This window comes from Spermophilus citellus (assembly GCF_964194105.1).
Source record: "Spermophilus citellus genome assembly, chromosome: 19".
Lineage (NCBI taxonomy): Eukaryota > Metazoa > Chordata > Mammalia > Rodentia > Sciuridae > Spermophilus > Spermophilus citellus.
In genome coordinates, this window is record NC_138201.1 from 92,578 (window position 1) to 109,552 (window position 16,975).

A 16,975-nucleotide genomic window follows, 5' to 3' on the forward strand; every position below is an offset into this window, starting at 1 on the left:
TTATCTGTCTATCTATCTATGTATCTCAACAATAGGGCCAGACATTAGTGATCAATAACAAAGTTGGAGCAGCCCAGCCATTGGCAAGGACAGCAGTGGATGAGGAGGAGGCTCTCCGCAGAGCCCAACACCATCTTGGGCTGCCATAACTGTGTGTGGAGAAACACAGGCTGCAGGGGGTGGGGCATATCTGTTTTCTCAGGTGCAAGGCGAACACAGTCACATGTGTAGTGTCACCACTGGAATGCATGTTTTCATTTAGTGATGTGCATTAGCTACAGAAAGGGCTAAAGTTCAACATGACTTCTCCACTAACATCCAAATTCTCCCTGATGTCCAGCTAGGAAGTGGTGGTCTGATGCTACTCTTACCACTTGGTTTTAACAGTAAGCAAATGAAGCCACTGGTCCCTGCTCCAGCTTGAACCACCTGCAACTAGATTTAGCCCTGTACTTTGGGGACTCATGAATATTGTTAGTTTTTTAATAAGAAGAAATTATCTCAAGTAAATCATTTCAGGTTCCAATCTATTTCTCAGACAGCAGTGAGTGTAACGTATGGCTCTATCAGAACTCAAAGTTCATATTACTAAGTTGTCTTGCTATTTTGTGCTTCAGCCTTACTAGTTCATAGCAATATTCACCAAGGAAGAGAATTTTATTATACACTCTTGACTTTCATTCTCTTGTCTCCATAAATGAGTTCAAAATATTTTTTTTCAGCATTTACTTTTACTACCTGAGATAATGAGAAAGAAAATTATACACACTGAAGTACTTTTCAATTAATCAGAATGCAATGATGTTCTCTGCTCAGATCATTGACTTATGCAGAGAGTTGAGCCTCACATTCCTACAAAACATCAAATAGCATTGTCTTATGCTGATGTATTTTGTCTCAGTTTTTACCTCACAAAAGTAAAACAATTATGTCTAGGAAACATCAAAAAAAATATTTTGAACTGATTTATGGAGACAACAGAATGAAAATCAAGCATGTAAAATAAAATTCTCCTTCTTGGTGGATATTACTCTGAAGTAGTAAGGCTGAAGCAGAAAATAGCAAGACAACTCAGTAATATGAGCTTTGAGATCTAATAGAGCCATTCATTGAACTCATTGCCATCTGAGAAATAGATGAGACCTAAAATGATTTACTTGAGATGATAATTTCTTATGAAAAAACTAACAATATTCATGAGTCACCAAAGTAAAGGGCTAACTGTAGTAAGAAGAGAATTTCCCTTTGCAGTCTAGAGAAAACAGTCCTCTGAGCTTTTGAGTGTTGGTAGAGCTGAGGACATAATTCAGAACTACCAAATAACCTAACATACAATTTGACTATTTTAATTCTTCATCACGATCACAGAAGCCCACTCACACACTGGTGCTGCATCTTAGGAATAGAAAAGCACTTACCTGGGCAGGTAGCATGGGGAGTCCAGAGACCTAAGCTGATCCTGCACCGTTTTAAGGAAAGGACGTCTATAACTCACCTCTCTGTAGGCCTTTAATTTTAGCATCTGAAGAAGGTGACAAGATGCCACTTGGGAACATAGAAATGTGGCTTCTCCAGTGGAACATGTCACCTGTCTCTTACTTTTACTTTAGTCTCTGCTGGACAATAGAAACTGGGAGTGTCAAACTCAAAACTTTTCTCAAGTCCCTGGACACACTCATGTGAGGATCTCACACCTCCCAGTCATGTGGACTATACCCATATTTTCATTTTAAAAAAAACTATGTTAAAATTAGCTCAATCCTATTCCACATATTGTAATGTCTCTCCTCTGGGGTGAGTGGTTACTGACACGCCCCATGCATTCCCAGTGGCTCTGAGGGTCGTCTCCCTAAAATGTGAGGCTGTCATCCCTGGTCCACTCTCATAATGATCATGTGGTTTGGGGTATTATGTCTACTAGGGTTTCCAAACTCAGCTTCAGGTTTGAATTTCTGTTTCAGGTTAAGAAAGATATTAAGATATTAAAATATCCATTCTGGCCATGAAGACTAGAAAGACTGCATTACAAAATATACTCAAAATATTTCATGAAGAAGAAACAAAAAATGTAAGTGAAAAACAAGCAAAGGAAGGGAAGGACAAACTAATTCAAATTAAAAGCCAAAAATAAACTAAAATGACTAAAAATACAAATCATATCTGATTAACATCTTTGAGTTCACATAGGACTCAGCCAATTCTATGAGACTTTCAAAGAAGAGTTAACACCAACACTCCTCAAATCATTCCATGCAATAGAAAAGAGGGAACCTTTTAAATTCAGTCTACAAAGCTGGTATCACACTGATACCAAAACCAGACAAAGACACATAAAGAAAATAAACCTCAGACCAATATCCCTGATGAACTTAGGTGCAAAAATTCTTAATAAAATTCTGGCAAACTGCATACAAAAACATTTTAAAAATCTAGTGCACTACAATCAAGAGGGGTTCATCTATAAGATGTAAGTTTGGTTCAACATAACGGAAATCAATAAATGTAATACATCACTTCAATCGACTTAGAGAAAAGAATCATACTATCTTAATAGATATAGAGAAAACTTCAATAAAGTACAGCAAGAATTCATGTTCAAAATTCTAGAAAAACCAGGGATAAAAGGAACATATATTGTAAAAGCTATATATGCTAAATCCGATGCCAACATCATTCTAAATGGAAAGACTGAAAGCATATTCTCTTGAAATTCTTGTACAAGATAAGTATGACCGTTTCACCACTTCTTATTCAACATCATCTTGAAACTCTAGCCAGAGCAAGTAGACAGAAGAAAGAAATTAAAGGAACATGAAGAGCAAAAGAAGAACTCAAACTATCCTTATTTGCGATGACATGATTCTATATTTAGAAAAACTAAAATCTCCACTAGAAAACTTCTAGAACTAATAAATGAATTTAGAAAAGTATTTATTAGGACAAATACTTTAGCAAAGTAGAAGGATATAAAATCAACACCTATAATTCAATTGCATTCCTATACATCAGTGATGAATTGACTGAAAAAGAAATTAGGAAAACTACCCCATTCACAGTAGCCTCAAAAAAAAAATAAAATATTTGGGAATCAATCAAACAAAAGAGATAAAAGACTTCTACAAGGAATACACTGAGCCCTAGAGAATAAAATTGAAGCAGACCTTAGGAGATAGAAAGATCTTCCATGATCTTCGATAGGCAGAATTAACATTGTCAAAATGGCCATACTACCAAAAGTGAATGTATTTCCTATTAAAATCCCAGTAACATTTTCCATAGGAATAGAAATAATCAGTCATGAAATTCATTTGGAAAACACAAGAGGTCCAGAATAGCCAAACCAATCCTGAGCAAGAAAAATGAAAGAGGAAACATCAAAATGTCAGACCTTAAATTATACTACAGAGCTACAGTATCAAAAACAGCATGGTTTATGGGCAACAAGCAGACACGCAGACCAATGGTAAGAACAGAAGACACAGAGATGAATTCACAGAAATACAGTGACCTCATACTAGACAAAGGCACTGAAAACACACATTGGAGAAATGATAACCTCTCCAAAATATGGAGTGGGGAAAGCTGGAAATCTACATGTAGCCACATGCAATTAAACCCCTGTCTCTCACCCTGCACAAAACCCAACTCTAAGTAGATCAAGAACTTAGGTATTAAACCAGAGACCCTGTGCCTTCTGGAAGAAAATGTAGACCCCAATCTACCTCATGTTGGCTTAAATACACCCTGAGCTCTACTTAAATTCTTCCAAGTTACAGAAACAATGGGTTATTTTAAGCCTTATTTTCCAGAAATAGCTGCCATTTATTCACCCAAGTATTCTCCAGGATTTTCTCCTCCTTGATCCTGTAGCTTATATATGGCACAGTGGCTCTGCACCCAGCATGGCACCTGGATGTTGGTGGCTGTGCCCTCCCTGATGTGCAAGCTGTTTCTCCTTAGTGCTCTTCTAAGTTTCCCCAGCTAGATCTCTGCCACAGAGAAGAACTTCCTGCCCAATTTTTCCTGAGATCCTAACCCACTTAAATCAGGATGAGTCCTCCTCCCAGATATCACTTGTCCATCTTACTTTAGCGAAGGGAACCATGGTAAAGTTGAACTATGTGGCAACTGTGAATCAAAGTGTGCTCCTTTATTGCTGCTGGTATTATTATTATTCTGGTACCAGGGGTGGAACCCAGGAGTGCTTGACCCTTGAACCACAACCCCGGAACTTTTCACATGTATTTAGAGACACGGTCTCCCTAAGGTGCTTAGGGCCTCTTTACATTTCTGAGGCTGGCCTCAAACTTGTGATCCTTCTCTCTCAGCCTCCCAAACTGCTGGGATTACAGGTGTGCACCACTGCACCCGGACCATGTTACTTCTCCTGTGACTTATGTCCCTCTCTATGAAAGGTGCAGTCTTTCTAAGATAGTTTTCCTTGAACAGCGTGTTAACCAAATACCATCACATTCCTAAGAGCCACAGGTTAGGAGGCTTCTTCATTACCCTGCAGGGAAGCAGAAAGTTTCATCCTGGTCCTGAACCTCTGGACTCTTCTGTGCTAGTCAGGTGTGAGTGGCAGGAGCAATGGCTGGGAGAGGAAATGCTGGACAATTTCTTTTAGCTCATTTTTATAAAAGGTTCATTCTTATTCACTAGAACGCATTCTAATGTCAATGAGCTATTAACACAGATGTAGCTACGTATGTTTTAAAGTCACTTACATATTGTATGATATTTAAGTGAATCAGTTTTCTCTATTGGATGAATGATTTGCTGATACATTATGATGTGATCTGAAATTTAGATGGAGGATGGGCACGGTAATCCCAGGGTCTCAGAGGCTGAGGCAGGAGGGTTGTGAATTCAAAGGCAACCTCAGAAAATTAGCAAGGCCCTGGGCAACTTAGTGAGACCCTGTCTCAAAATAAAAATGAGGGAGGGGGACTTGGGCTGTGTATCAGTGGTTGAGGACTCCTGGGTTCAATTCTTGGTAGGAAAAATAAATGCTTTGGTCACAGCTGGATATATTCAGAAATACATAATTGCTGTTGGGTGTACACCATTTTAGTTGTTGAAAGTGTTTGCTCACTCTCCTTAATGCTCTGGAGAAAGGAGACTCATTTTTCATGCTGCTACTGTGAAGTTTTGCCTTCAGACAAATAAGACTTTCTGGTCATTTTAAAACATGTATAAACTGAGGTCTTAATTTCCGAATATCTTTGAAAACTCCTGAATTCTTCTAATTACTACTTTTTCTAAAACTTTCATGTTTGCACAAGTATATATTTTGAAGTAAGACTGAAAATCATGTCCTTGAATGCTCTGATTTGAAGTGATTTAAACATGTTACTGAAAGTTTTACAATGCTGTGTGCTTGTCTTGCACATGTTTTAACATGAATTAAACAAAACGATAGCAAAGTCTTCATTTCACACAAATGGCATAAGAGAACACAATTTTAGAACTAAAATTTAAAATTTTTATTTTAAAGTGTTGTACAAAAATGATTATACTTAAACAGACGTTTAATTTATTCTTTAAAGCTTTATCAGAATATATGTTACCTACATGAAACAGTTGTTATAAGAACAGATGTAAGTAATTTTATGTATAAAGATGTAAGGGAATATCATTTGTGCCTGTGATCATGTGTGCCTTGTGGAAGATTTTCCTAGTGTCATTTATGGACTTGTCATGGTAGCAAACCTGAATATACTGAATAAGTGAAAGAATAAAATTTTATTTTTCCTGATCACCACATTTGGGAAAAGAAGGACTTTTTCCCTAATGGTGTAGAGGATTTCTTTTTTAGACAAACACTGCATGTTCTTACTCATGTACAAAACCCAAAAAGCATTGCACACACTCTACAAGAAATGTTGTTCCAGCAGATCATTCAACAAATTCTCCAGCATAAATTTCAGTCTTGGGCATTTGATTCCAGAAAAATGTCACCTTGAACTTGTAATAGAGATAATATCTTAGAGCTCATCTTTCAAGAATGGGCTGGACACATGTCCTTTAATTAAAACCTTAAAACACCAACTCTGTTTTAAAACAGCACCTAGTCTGTTTTATTTTTTTATTTATTTATTTTTTTAAAGAGAGAGTGAGAGTGAGAGAGGAGAGAGAGAGAGAGAGAGAGAGAGAGAGAGAGAGAGAGAGAGAGAATTTTTAATATTTTATTTTTTAGTTCTCGGCGGACAAAACATCTTTGTTGGTATGTGGTGCTGAGGATTGAACCCGGGCCGCACGCATGCCAGGCGAGCGCGCTACCTCCTGAGCCACATTCCCAGCCCCCTAGTCTGTTTTAAATGTAGATCTATTTACTACTCTGATTGTAAAGTGTTGAGAAGGAAAAAAAAACTATGCTCTTGGTAATATTTCCAGAATGTACTAACATAGGCTAGTTATTCTGGCTAGAGGATGAACAAAAATATGACATATATAGCCACCTCAGAGGATTCCAAGGACAGACATAAAGTTTCAAGTCCTCAGAATAGGATTGCACAAATGTTCTACTATGTTGGTTTTTCTATTTTTTTAAACTGGAATTTGAACACAGGAGCAATTAACCACTGAGCCAAATCTCCACACTATTTATATATTTTATTTAGACACAGGGTCTTGCTGAGTTGCTTAGAGCCTGTGTAAGTGGCTGAGGCTGGCTTTAAACTCACATCCTCCTGCCTCAGGCTCCTGACCTGCTGGGATTTCAGGCATGCACCCCCACGTCCTGTGGTAATTTCTTTCTACTCTTTCTTTTCAGGCAGGGACACAGCTGATCTGTTATTAAAAGAACTGCATTGATTCTCCCAAGTCATGTGCATGAAAAATTGTATGATAATAAAATCAGAAGCCAACATTTCTAGAGAGTTCATTATGTGCCATGAACACTTCCAAGGTTTGTAGGCACACTCTACTTTTTCCCACATAGTCTCTGCAGGATTCACATAACAGGACTCTTTATGTGGACAGCTGAGATGACTGGACCTCAGCATCCCAGGGTGCTAAAGAAGGAGTTATGGTAAATGGCAGCTCCGACTCGCAACTTCAACCAGTCCGACATCACAGGTCACACCAACATTTTCTTGTTTATATATAACAAACATTTGGTCTGGTGGGAAATAAGCCAGAGTTAACATGGTGCTGACATGAAGTAATTCCATGCAGGTCCAGTGTGTGGGCACTTTTGTTTGGGAGAGTCTCGCTTCCAGTCTCTTGCAATTAACACCCACTGAAATTTAGCCCAACTCGTAGACCTCCTATTATGCACCTGACATACAAGATCAGGAAATGGAAAATCAAGTAAGATTCTGTCTTGTCACAGACAATCTCAGTAATGAGGTAATAGGAAGGAAATATATTCTAAGACAGATGGCACTTCTTTTGAGCCATGACATGGCCCCATTTAAAAAAAAAATCACTGGCTTTTTCAATTTTTCACTTTGAGACAGGGTCTTAGGAAGTTGCTTAGGTCCTTGCTAATTTGCTAATATTAGCATTGAACCTGCCATTTTCCCATCTCAGCCTCCCGAGCCATTGGGATTACATGTGTGCACCATGGCACCTGGCTGACAATTCTTAATGTACAAGAAAACTGAAGTATCAATATGTATGCCACTTGGAGGTTCCAGTGAGATTAGAAGGTACTGAGAAAAGGTGGTGCATGGAGATGCATTCTCCAGGGTGTGAATAGAACAGTTTTTTTTTTTTTTTAATTCTGTGCTGGGTGATGCTTGGTGGGTAAGTGCACCAGCAGCAAGTTACACCTGGTCCTTTTGACTCTGTATTTTGAAACAGGGTCTCACTAAGACGTCCAGACTGGCTTCACTCTTGTGATCCTCCTGCCTCAACTTCTTGGGTCATTGGGATTTCAGGCAGACGCCACTGTGCCCGGCATCAGAAATGAATTTTCATGTGGAATAAAAATACAGTTGGATGAATCTTCTTTTTTCATGGAAGTGGTGTTCATTTGAGATTGATGAAGGAGGTCAGATTTGCAAAAAAAGACATTTTTTTGTGTGTTATTGTGGTCACAATATTTTTCCCCCGTAAGATGAACAAAGCAAACAGACTGTACAGTAATATTCACATAAGAAACACTGTGTACACAGTGATTGGCATTGGGGTCATGGCCAACGCCCTTCTTCTTCTCATCCACAACTCCTTGCACATTACTGGGCACAGACCTAAGGCCACTGACCTGCCCATTGGTCTCCTGGTCCTAATCCACCTGGTAATTCTGCTCATCAATGGTTTCACAGCTTCGGACATTTTTGTACCTCAGGGGGGAAGGTGGGATGACCTGACGTGTAAATTTGTCATCTACCTGTACAGGTTGATGAGGGGGTTCTCCATCTGTGCCACCTGCCTGCTGAGTGTCCTGAAAGCCATCACCCTCAGCCCCAGGAGCTCCTGCTTGGCAAAGTTCAAACATAAATCCTCACGTCACAACCTGTGTTTCCTTCTCTTCCTGTGGGTCATCTATTCATCCTTCAGTAGCCAACTATTCATCTTCATCTCCATTGCTGCTACCTCCAATTGGAACTCAGACAACTTTATGTACGTCACAGAATCCTGCTCCTTCACTCCCATCACCTTCTTCCTCCAGCACAGCTGGTCCACCCTGCTGACCTTCAGGGAAGTTTCCTTTATAGGAATAATGGCCCTCTCCAGTGGATACATGGTGGCTCTCCTGTGCAGGCACAAGAGGCAATCCCAGCGTCTCCACAGCACCAGCCTGTCTCCAGTATCATCCTCAGAACTGAGGGCCACCAAGACAATCCTGCTGCTCATGAGTTGCTTCGTGGTCATGTCCATCTTGGACACCGTTGTCTCCTATGCAAAAATCACACTGAAGGATAATCCATAATTTTACTGTTTCCAGATCCTCGTGGCCCATAGCTATGCCTCGTTCAGCCCTTTGGTTTTTATTTGTACTGAAAAATGTATAATTAGTATTTTCAGATATATGTGAGAGAAGACAGTAAACATTGCAGTAGCCAGTGGTGGATAAGTTCTGTTAAGGTGAGAAACTGTGCTGAATTTGGAGTGATTTATCTTGACAGAGTGTGTAGAGTCTTTGGTTTAAATGCAATGCAAAGTCTCACTTCCTCTGTTAAACCATACACTTGGACATACGTGGATGACAATTATATCAAAGAAAGCCAAACCATGTGACTCTGTGAAATATTATGGGGATGTCATGTTTCTCACTGGATCCTTAATAGGGGCCTGTGAGTTGGATGTCACTTGTCATAACCTGGGTTATTCCAAACTCTTTTTAGATACACAAGAGTTACAATGCTTCTCAAATATTGCATCATCTCCATTATCTGTATTTTCCCAAACTACATTTGTAAACATATTCTACCATGAAATATCACATGATCCAGCACACACACAATACACACTCATAGGCGCACACACACACATTTTACATGCAGGGAGTCAAATAGTCATGTCCACATCACTGCTCCTAAAACCATGCTTTAAATATTTAAACTTAAAAACAACTCAACATCTACAACCATAAGAATATGTAAACAATACGCAATGGCCTTATAATGGAAAATATTCTGGAGCATGGGGCTGCATAGCTGAGTCCCCAAGTTACTCTACTCAGTGAAGCCGGTTTAGTCGCAAAAGAACAAACATTGTATAAATGTACTTTAAAACGGTGGGAGTTGGAGTGGGCAGAGTGATGGAGCAAGGACGTCCCAGAGACCAAGAAAAGGGGGCAGTGGGGAGCTGTCCCTTGGTACGTGGAGAACCTCTATTCAGTTAGGTCGTGAGTGGTGACGTGGGTGGTGGTGACTGTTGTGCAATAATGTGAATAGATTCCAGGCCACTTGACTGAATGCTGAAAAATGGTCAGAATGTTTATTATATATATATTTTATCCTCATAAAAGTGTTTTTAATTATCAACTCAGTTGTGGAAAACATTCTTTCTGAAACTATAAAGTGAGGGATAAGACTCTAAACGTGCTGCAGTGTCATTTGGTGAGCTTTGAAACATCGGAGCTGATTTGTCTCAGTGATTTGAAGATTGGTTTTGAGAAGCTCACTTTTGATCTCAGCCTCTCCCAGGAGATGTGTTCTCCATGTGGATGCTTTTAGGCACCACTCTGTGCTGCTCAGCCTTCCAAAGACGTTAAGCATCGAAGTGGGTAGCTCCTTTCCTGGGTGAAACGTGCATGTGGTCAAAACACCAGGTTTAGACAGTAAGTCACACGTGGAAGTTTACCAATCATGACAGCAGTGCTGCAAAAATTATGCACTTGTCACATATTCTATTTAATTGGAAAAATTAGCCAAATTTAAAATACTCTCAAATCAAATGTCTTTATTAAAAAATGTAAGTAGTAAAGGAAGCAAAGAATATTAGATTAAACATTTTAAAAATCAGAAAAGGAACATAGAAAAGAGGAGAAAGGTGTCTGAAAGATTATAAAACAGAACAAAGTGGCTGTTTAAGTTATTATGAATAGGTGTTAAGTCTGAATCAATGAAACTCCTCAATCAATTGATATTGGGCGGCTGAGATCACAATAACAGCAACACAAACTTAACACTGCACATCAAGGTGTAGCTGTAAACCAGAACAAAAGGACCCAAGAGACATGCAGAACATCCCAGCAAGGGCAGAATACACTACTCTGATATGCTCAGAGCAGCGCTCACAAAAGGAAACACACCAGGTCACAAACAAGCCTCCTCGATCTTAAGGACACTGATATCCTATCAAGTATATCAACAAGCACCATAGAGTGAAGATAAAATTAAAGACTGAAAACTGTCAATCCTAACTACGTGGAAATTAAACAACACAGTTTAACCAGTCACACACGGAGAACTCACAAGTGACATTAGAAATTTCCTTGAGCAAAACGAGGATCAAAGTACCACCTACTAGAACTTGGGGGTGCATCAGGAGAATGTCACAGAGGTGTGAAGCAACACATTTCCATTCACAACCAGATTGAAAAAGAGAACCCTAGACACACACAACCTCGGAACACTGAGGTTGGAAACTGGAACAGAGCAACTATTGATGGAGGAGAGTGAACCAGTAACACAAGACACCCCACCTCTCCAAAAAGGAGCCCAGAGACACGGGACTTCATGATGGAGGGCTACATATTGAACAATTAGCACCAAACCATCTTGATGTCCTCCATATTCAACACATTGAAAGCATCATCCATGGTGAAGGCCTGGGGTTTATCCATGGGTCACAGGTGACTCAGTACATGCGGATTAATTATAGGGGTACCCAATAGCATACAAATTCCAAGGAAGGAGAGACAATGTCTCATGAGTGATGTGTTCACATATGTATAAACACTAAAGATCCCACAGAATTCCTTTCAGGATTCTGACAGGTATTCAGCAGAACACAAAGGCAACATCCCAAGAATTCTGTTTTGTTTCTTTACAATTGCTACAAAATATGTGAAATGAAAACTCAGAGGACAATCCCCACAATAAACCATTATAAAGAGCAAAATACCGAGGCATAAACTTGACCAGGGAAGGAAAACACTTGTACCCAGAAAAATAAAATTATGCAAGAAATTAAAGCAAACATGAATCAGAGGAACCATGCATCGTATTCATGATGTGAGGAATCAATATCAAAATGTCCATGCTATCAGAGTTATGTACAGATCAGTTCAGATGCAATCCCTATCTAAATTTCAGGAGGAAATTTTACAGAAATAGGAAATGATGTAGCTAAAATCCATATGTGAGCATACGAGACCCTGAATAGGTAAATCAACCGTGATAAACAACTAATGGAACCACACTAAAATTTTAAATATATTATGAAGCTATAGTAATTAAAACAGTGTGTTAGGGTTGGGGATGGAACTTGGAGATGTAGCACTTGCCTAGCATGCACTGGGTTCATCACCAACACTTGAAAAACACACCTACATACAAAATAAATAAAAAAGGAAAAAAGAAAAAAAAATATTATGGTATAGTTACATAATAGTAAACCTATATACTAGTGGAACAGAATGTGGTGTCTTGATAAACGTCCTCATACAATGTCATGGAGATATCTTTCAAAGCCCTGCCATATATAGCCAATGTAGTATGGATAGTCTTGTCAACAGATATTTGTATGCAAAAGAAAATGATGGACCCTTGTCCTAAGGCACACACAAGGATCAAGTCGAGATGGATTGAAGATGTAGGTGTGAGACCTGAATCTGTGAACCTGCCCTCCCCCCCCCAAAAAAAAAAACAGTTGGAAATCGTCATGACATTGGAATAGGAAACCATTTCTAGGATATCACACCAAAGTACAAGCAACAAAGTCAGCAATATGATGACATGAAACTACAAATCTTCTATACAGAAAGGTGAACAATCAGCTGTCAACAGACAATATACAGGACGAAGACTACATTTTCAGATCATATATCAGGAAAGAAGTTGATTTTCAACGTTTGGGGCTGGGGATGGAGCTCAGTTGGTAGAGTGTTTGCCTTGCAAGTACAAGGCCCTGGGTTCAGTCCCCAGAACCACAAAAAATTAATCTTTGTTAAAAACTCAGAACTTAGTAAAAAAAATAATAACCTCATTAGAAATAGCATAAGATATAAATAGATATCCCAACCAAGCAAAAACACATGTGTGGCCAGTGAGCAATGAAAAGATGCTCAACATACATCAATTCTCAAGGAAATGCCAATCAGAGCCACCACGAGGTGTCCTGTCACAGTAGTCAGGAGGGCGATGATGTGAAAGGAAAGGTCACCATGACTGTGGAAGGTGCCCTGTGCCTGGTTGGATGCCTGTCACGGCCCTCGAGAAATTCTGATAAATATCACCATTGTACTTGTGTTTTGTAAGCAAAGTCCAATAAAGAACGGGATATGAGAAGAAGGGATGGATGGACCCATATCTGCTGCCATTCTTTGCCACGCAGATCAAACATAGTGTCTTGGGTTCTCCTGGGCATTGATCATGCATTTGATTCTTCCTTTCGATCCAAAGGTCCAGGTTGCCATCATTTCTCATTTATCTGAATCCTGGACAACTCGTGTTTTGATTCATCTGGATCCTGGACATATTCTATTTGCGTATGCCCTGTGTATGAATACATCCAGGTTTCCGTATCTGAAAAACGTCATTTTCAACTCTATTTTTGAAAAATGATTCGGTCTTCATGTATAACATTCGGAGGGAAAGAGTTGTTTATTTGTTTTTGTTTACACTTTTAAGATACGGAGGGGATGTGGGGGTAGACAGATAGTAGAATGAAACCCACATTATTAATGTATGTATATACGTGATTGCACGGCCAATACGATTCTGCAACATGTACACTCAGAAAAAATGAGAAAAAATGTATCCCATCTATGTAGGATATAGCAAAGTGCTTAAATGCATCCTACTTCATGTGTAACTAATTAAAACAAATTTAATTTTTTTTTAAAAAAAGACATGGTCTTGTTGTCTTCTGGGTCCCAGGGTCTCGGGAAGCAATGTGCTCTCACTGTCCTCTAGGGCACCTGATGTGCTGATTTTGGAGGGCGACCTCTGCTTTTAAGACAACCTCCTGCTTTCAGGCATTTTAAATGCAAAGTGACATTGTCATTTGTGTATATCATAATTCAATTAGAAATACTATGGTTATACGTGACTCTGTACTCTGCAATTTTTCCAAGTCTCAAAGACCTTAGAAGAAAATTGGGTTCTATATCAAAACCTCAGCTTACACAGGGTGACCCTGCATTACTGCAAAACATCTGCTAGGATTTTTCTCACGAAGCATTTCTTGTCCATAACTAATTTCACAAATTACAAGCGAATAGAGTCAGTCCTGATCCTGTACTCAACCACTTAGGTGCATGACAGTGAGGTTGCAAGTTTATTTATAGAGAAAAGGTTGTGGTTGTTTCCCATTCCTGGTGACAAAATATCCAGGAATACAAGTTCCTAAAACTTGGGAAAATAATATTTATGTCCATTAATCTTATATTTTTGGGATCTCAGGATTTTTGCTGGGGTTACAGGTGTGCACCACTATGCCTGTCCCCCATTTCTTTACTTAAAAAAACATTCTCTATTCTCTCTGAACTCCTGGAGACTTATTTAAAAATATTGGTGATGTCAATATTCTGAAACAGAAACTATACTTACAGCTTTTTAAGTTTACAAGAAATTTTGTATAATTCTTAACCTGGTCTCAGCAAGAGGATTTCCATTCATTTTGATGATATTTTCATATAGGATTACTTCCAGTTTTTTGGTTAATATTCTTTCATCAAGCTTGTAAAAAAAACTTAGTCAATTATTTCTTCTACCTCTTATTCCCATTTTTTTCTTTTAGTTTTGAATCTATAATTATGCAAAGGTTTGAATATTTACAGCTTATGCACACTTCTTATTAATTAATTATTTTTGGGGGGTAGCGGGGGTTGAACTCAGGAGCACTGAACCCCCAAGCCCCATCCCCAGCCTTATTTTGTGTTTTATTTAGACACAGGGTCTCACTGAGTTGCTTAGGGCCTCCCTCTTGCGGAGGCTGGCTTTGAACTCAGGATCCTCCAGCCTCAGCCTCCTGAACTGCTGAGATACATGTGTATGCCACTGTGTCTGGCTCATATTTATTTTATTTGTTCTTTTAAATTATACATGACAATAGCGTCTACTTTGACATATTTATACAACCACGGAATAGGTCTTATTCTAGTTAGGTTGCAGCCCTGTATTTGTCCATGATGTGGAGATTTACTGTGGTGTATTCATATATGTGCAGAGCAAAGTCAGGTCAGGTTCATGTGACTGTCTTTCTTTTTTCTGACCCTCCTCCCTAAATTGTAGAAGACCTCAGAAGAGGGCAAGACCTCCCACGTTCTTGGATAAGCAGAATTCATATTGTTAAAACACCATACTACTGAAAGCACTCTACAGATCCAATGCAAGGATCTTTAATTCCTATTAAAGTCCCCATGATGTTCTTCATATAAATGTCCCATTCAATCTCACTGCCACAGACTCTAAGAGGGGATGAGGGATTGACAGCACATGTTCTATGGGTTCAGCACCTAAGGGGCCTTCTAAGGAAGATAGCTGTACCCTACCAACATCTGGCTGAATTCTCCCAACACCACGAAGCAGAGATCATGAGCCCCATTTTCCAAATGAAGAAACTGAGGCATTTTCAAAAGACAAAACCCTGCAGGAGATACTCCTAAAAGGAACTTTCAGGTCCCACAGATTTCTTTGGGCCTGAGGTTTGTGGAAAAACCCAGCAAGACTTATAGGCATTTTCCCTATGATACTCTCAGAGGTATCTTGCAAAACGAAAGCTTTATAGAAGCAAGTGATTGATTGTATATAAATACCTTACATGCCACAAATGTATACTTTATAGGTATATTTTAAAATGTATTTTTTTAAAAGCAGTAAGCCAGGTGGGCCCTTGTAAACCTGTAATCCCTGCAGCTCAGGGAAGCTGAGGCAGGAAAATTACAAGTCCAAACCCAGTCTCACCAACTTACAAAGACCTTGTCTCAAAATAAAATACAGAAAAAATGGCTGGATATGTGGGTCAGTGGTTAAGCATTTGTGGGTACAATCCCCAATTCCCCCCACCCCCTACAAGAAATAAAGAAAAAAAAAGGTGTCATCCACTATTATGATTTTTGATGCAATTTTATTTTATGATTTCTTCTCAGATAGCAAGCAATTCAAGGTTCATGCATTTGAAGTGAAACTTTTTCTAGAAACCAGAGCACATTACTTGATCTTTATGTAGTATTAGTTCAGTAGAACACTAATGGAACTCATCAGGTGGGGATGATTCTGATTGAATTCTATTTCATGGCTTATGAAAATCAGAACTCCAAAAAAGAGAAGAAAATGCCTCCAACATTGGCAGGGATTCCAGAAGCCTCCCAGTAATGACAGTTGTAGGGAGAGGTCAAGGCTGAATTAAGACCCTCATCCACTTGGGGATCTAATTGTGTATTTTGCTTTCCAAGAAGATGGACCCAAAACACTCTGGGCAGAGTGTAATAATCCTCCCTTTCCTGGCGTGAAAATTCATCCCATGCCATCAAATTCACTGAGTTACACTAAAACTAGTTGCTGCTCTTTAGAGGAATCCTGAAGGCTTTCCAGGAACCAGGCTGATGAGCACAGAGCCCAAGGCTGTGGCTTCAGGGAGAGTTTACATGCAGCTCTGGCACCACCTCGTGTCCAATGCGCAGCTCAGCACTTCTAATGGGGGAAATGATACTAAACGCAGAAAACAAGCACCAGGTAGGACAGGTTGATAGATGTCCTTGGAAGTTTGGGGGACTCATGGGGACGCAACTGCAGAAGGCGGCGAGGGCCATCTCCTGAAGGAGGCCTTTATCTCAGTTAGGAGGGTCTCAGGGGAGCTGAGTGACAGTGTGACAACTCAGCAGTGGAAACGTCCCCATGGAGGGTGTCAGGACATCAGGGACCCAAAGAAGCCCGCGCCTGTTTGGCGCCTTCGCAGCTCTGGTGCCACCTAGTGTCCGACGCTTGCTCAGCGCCTGGACTCTCGGGCCAGACCAGGAACAGGCGGGGACACGGGGACTCCTGGCCAGGGGTCTTCACCTGTGTCCTCACTGTCCAGGGCGGAGCCTGCGACACGGAGTATTGACTATTGTCCACCTGTCCATCTCCAGGATGTCGCCGTCACCCTGCTCTCCCCGCCCCCGCCGCCACCGCCATACCATCCCTTAGAGACCCGGGAGCTGCGCTGGCCTCTATCCAGCCTGAGAGGCGGCATCGCCCGTGTCCTGCTGCAGCGAGTCCCCAAGGTCGCCCTGGCGGGATCGAGGCCACTCCTGGTCCGCGCTTCTCACTCTGCCCAGGGCCAGGACGCCCTGCGGGGGTCGATGTGGGCACCGCGGGGGCCGGGCCAGGACAAGAGGTGACAGCCGCGTCACCCGCCACCCTCTCGGCCT

The 16,975-nt window shown here is 40.3% G+C and overlaps 1 pseudogene across 1 annotated transcript; it reads left to right on the top strand.

Moving 5' to 3' along the window:
- The first annotated feature begins 8,065 nt into the window (after window positions 1–8,065).
- Window positions 8,066–8,986, top strand: LOC308638610 (vomeronasal type-1 receptor 48-like; annotated as a pseudogene). Its single transcript has one exon. The product of its transcript is annotated as a vomeronasal type-1 receptor 48-like (transcript).
- Window positions 8,987–16,975: the final 7,989 nt, after the last annotated feature.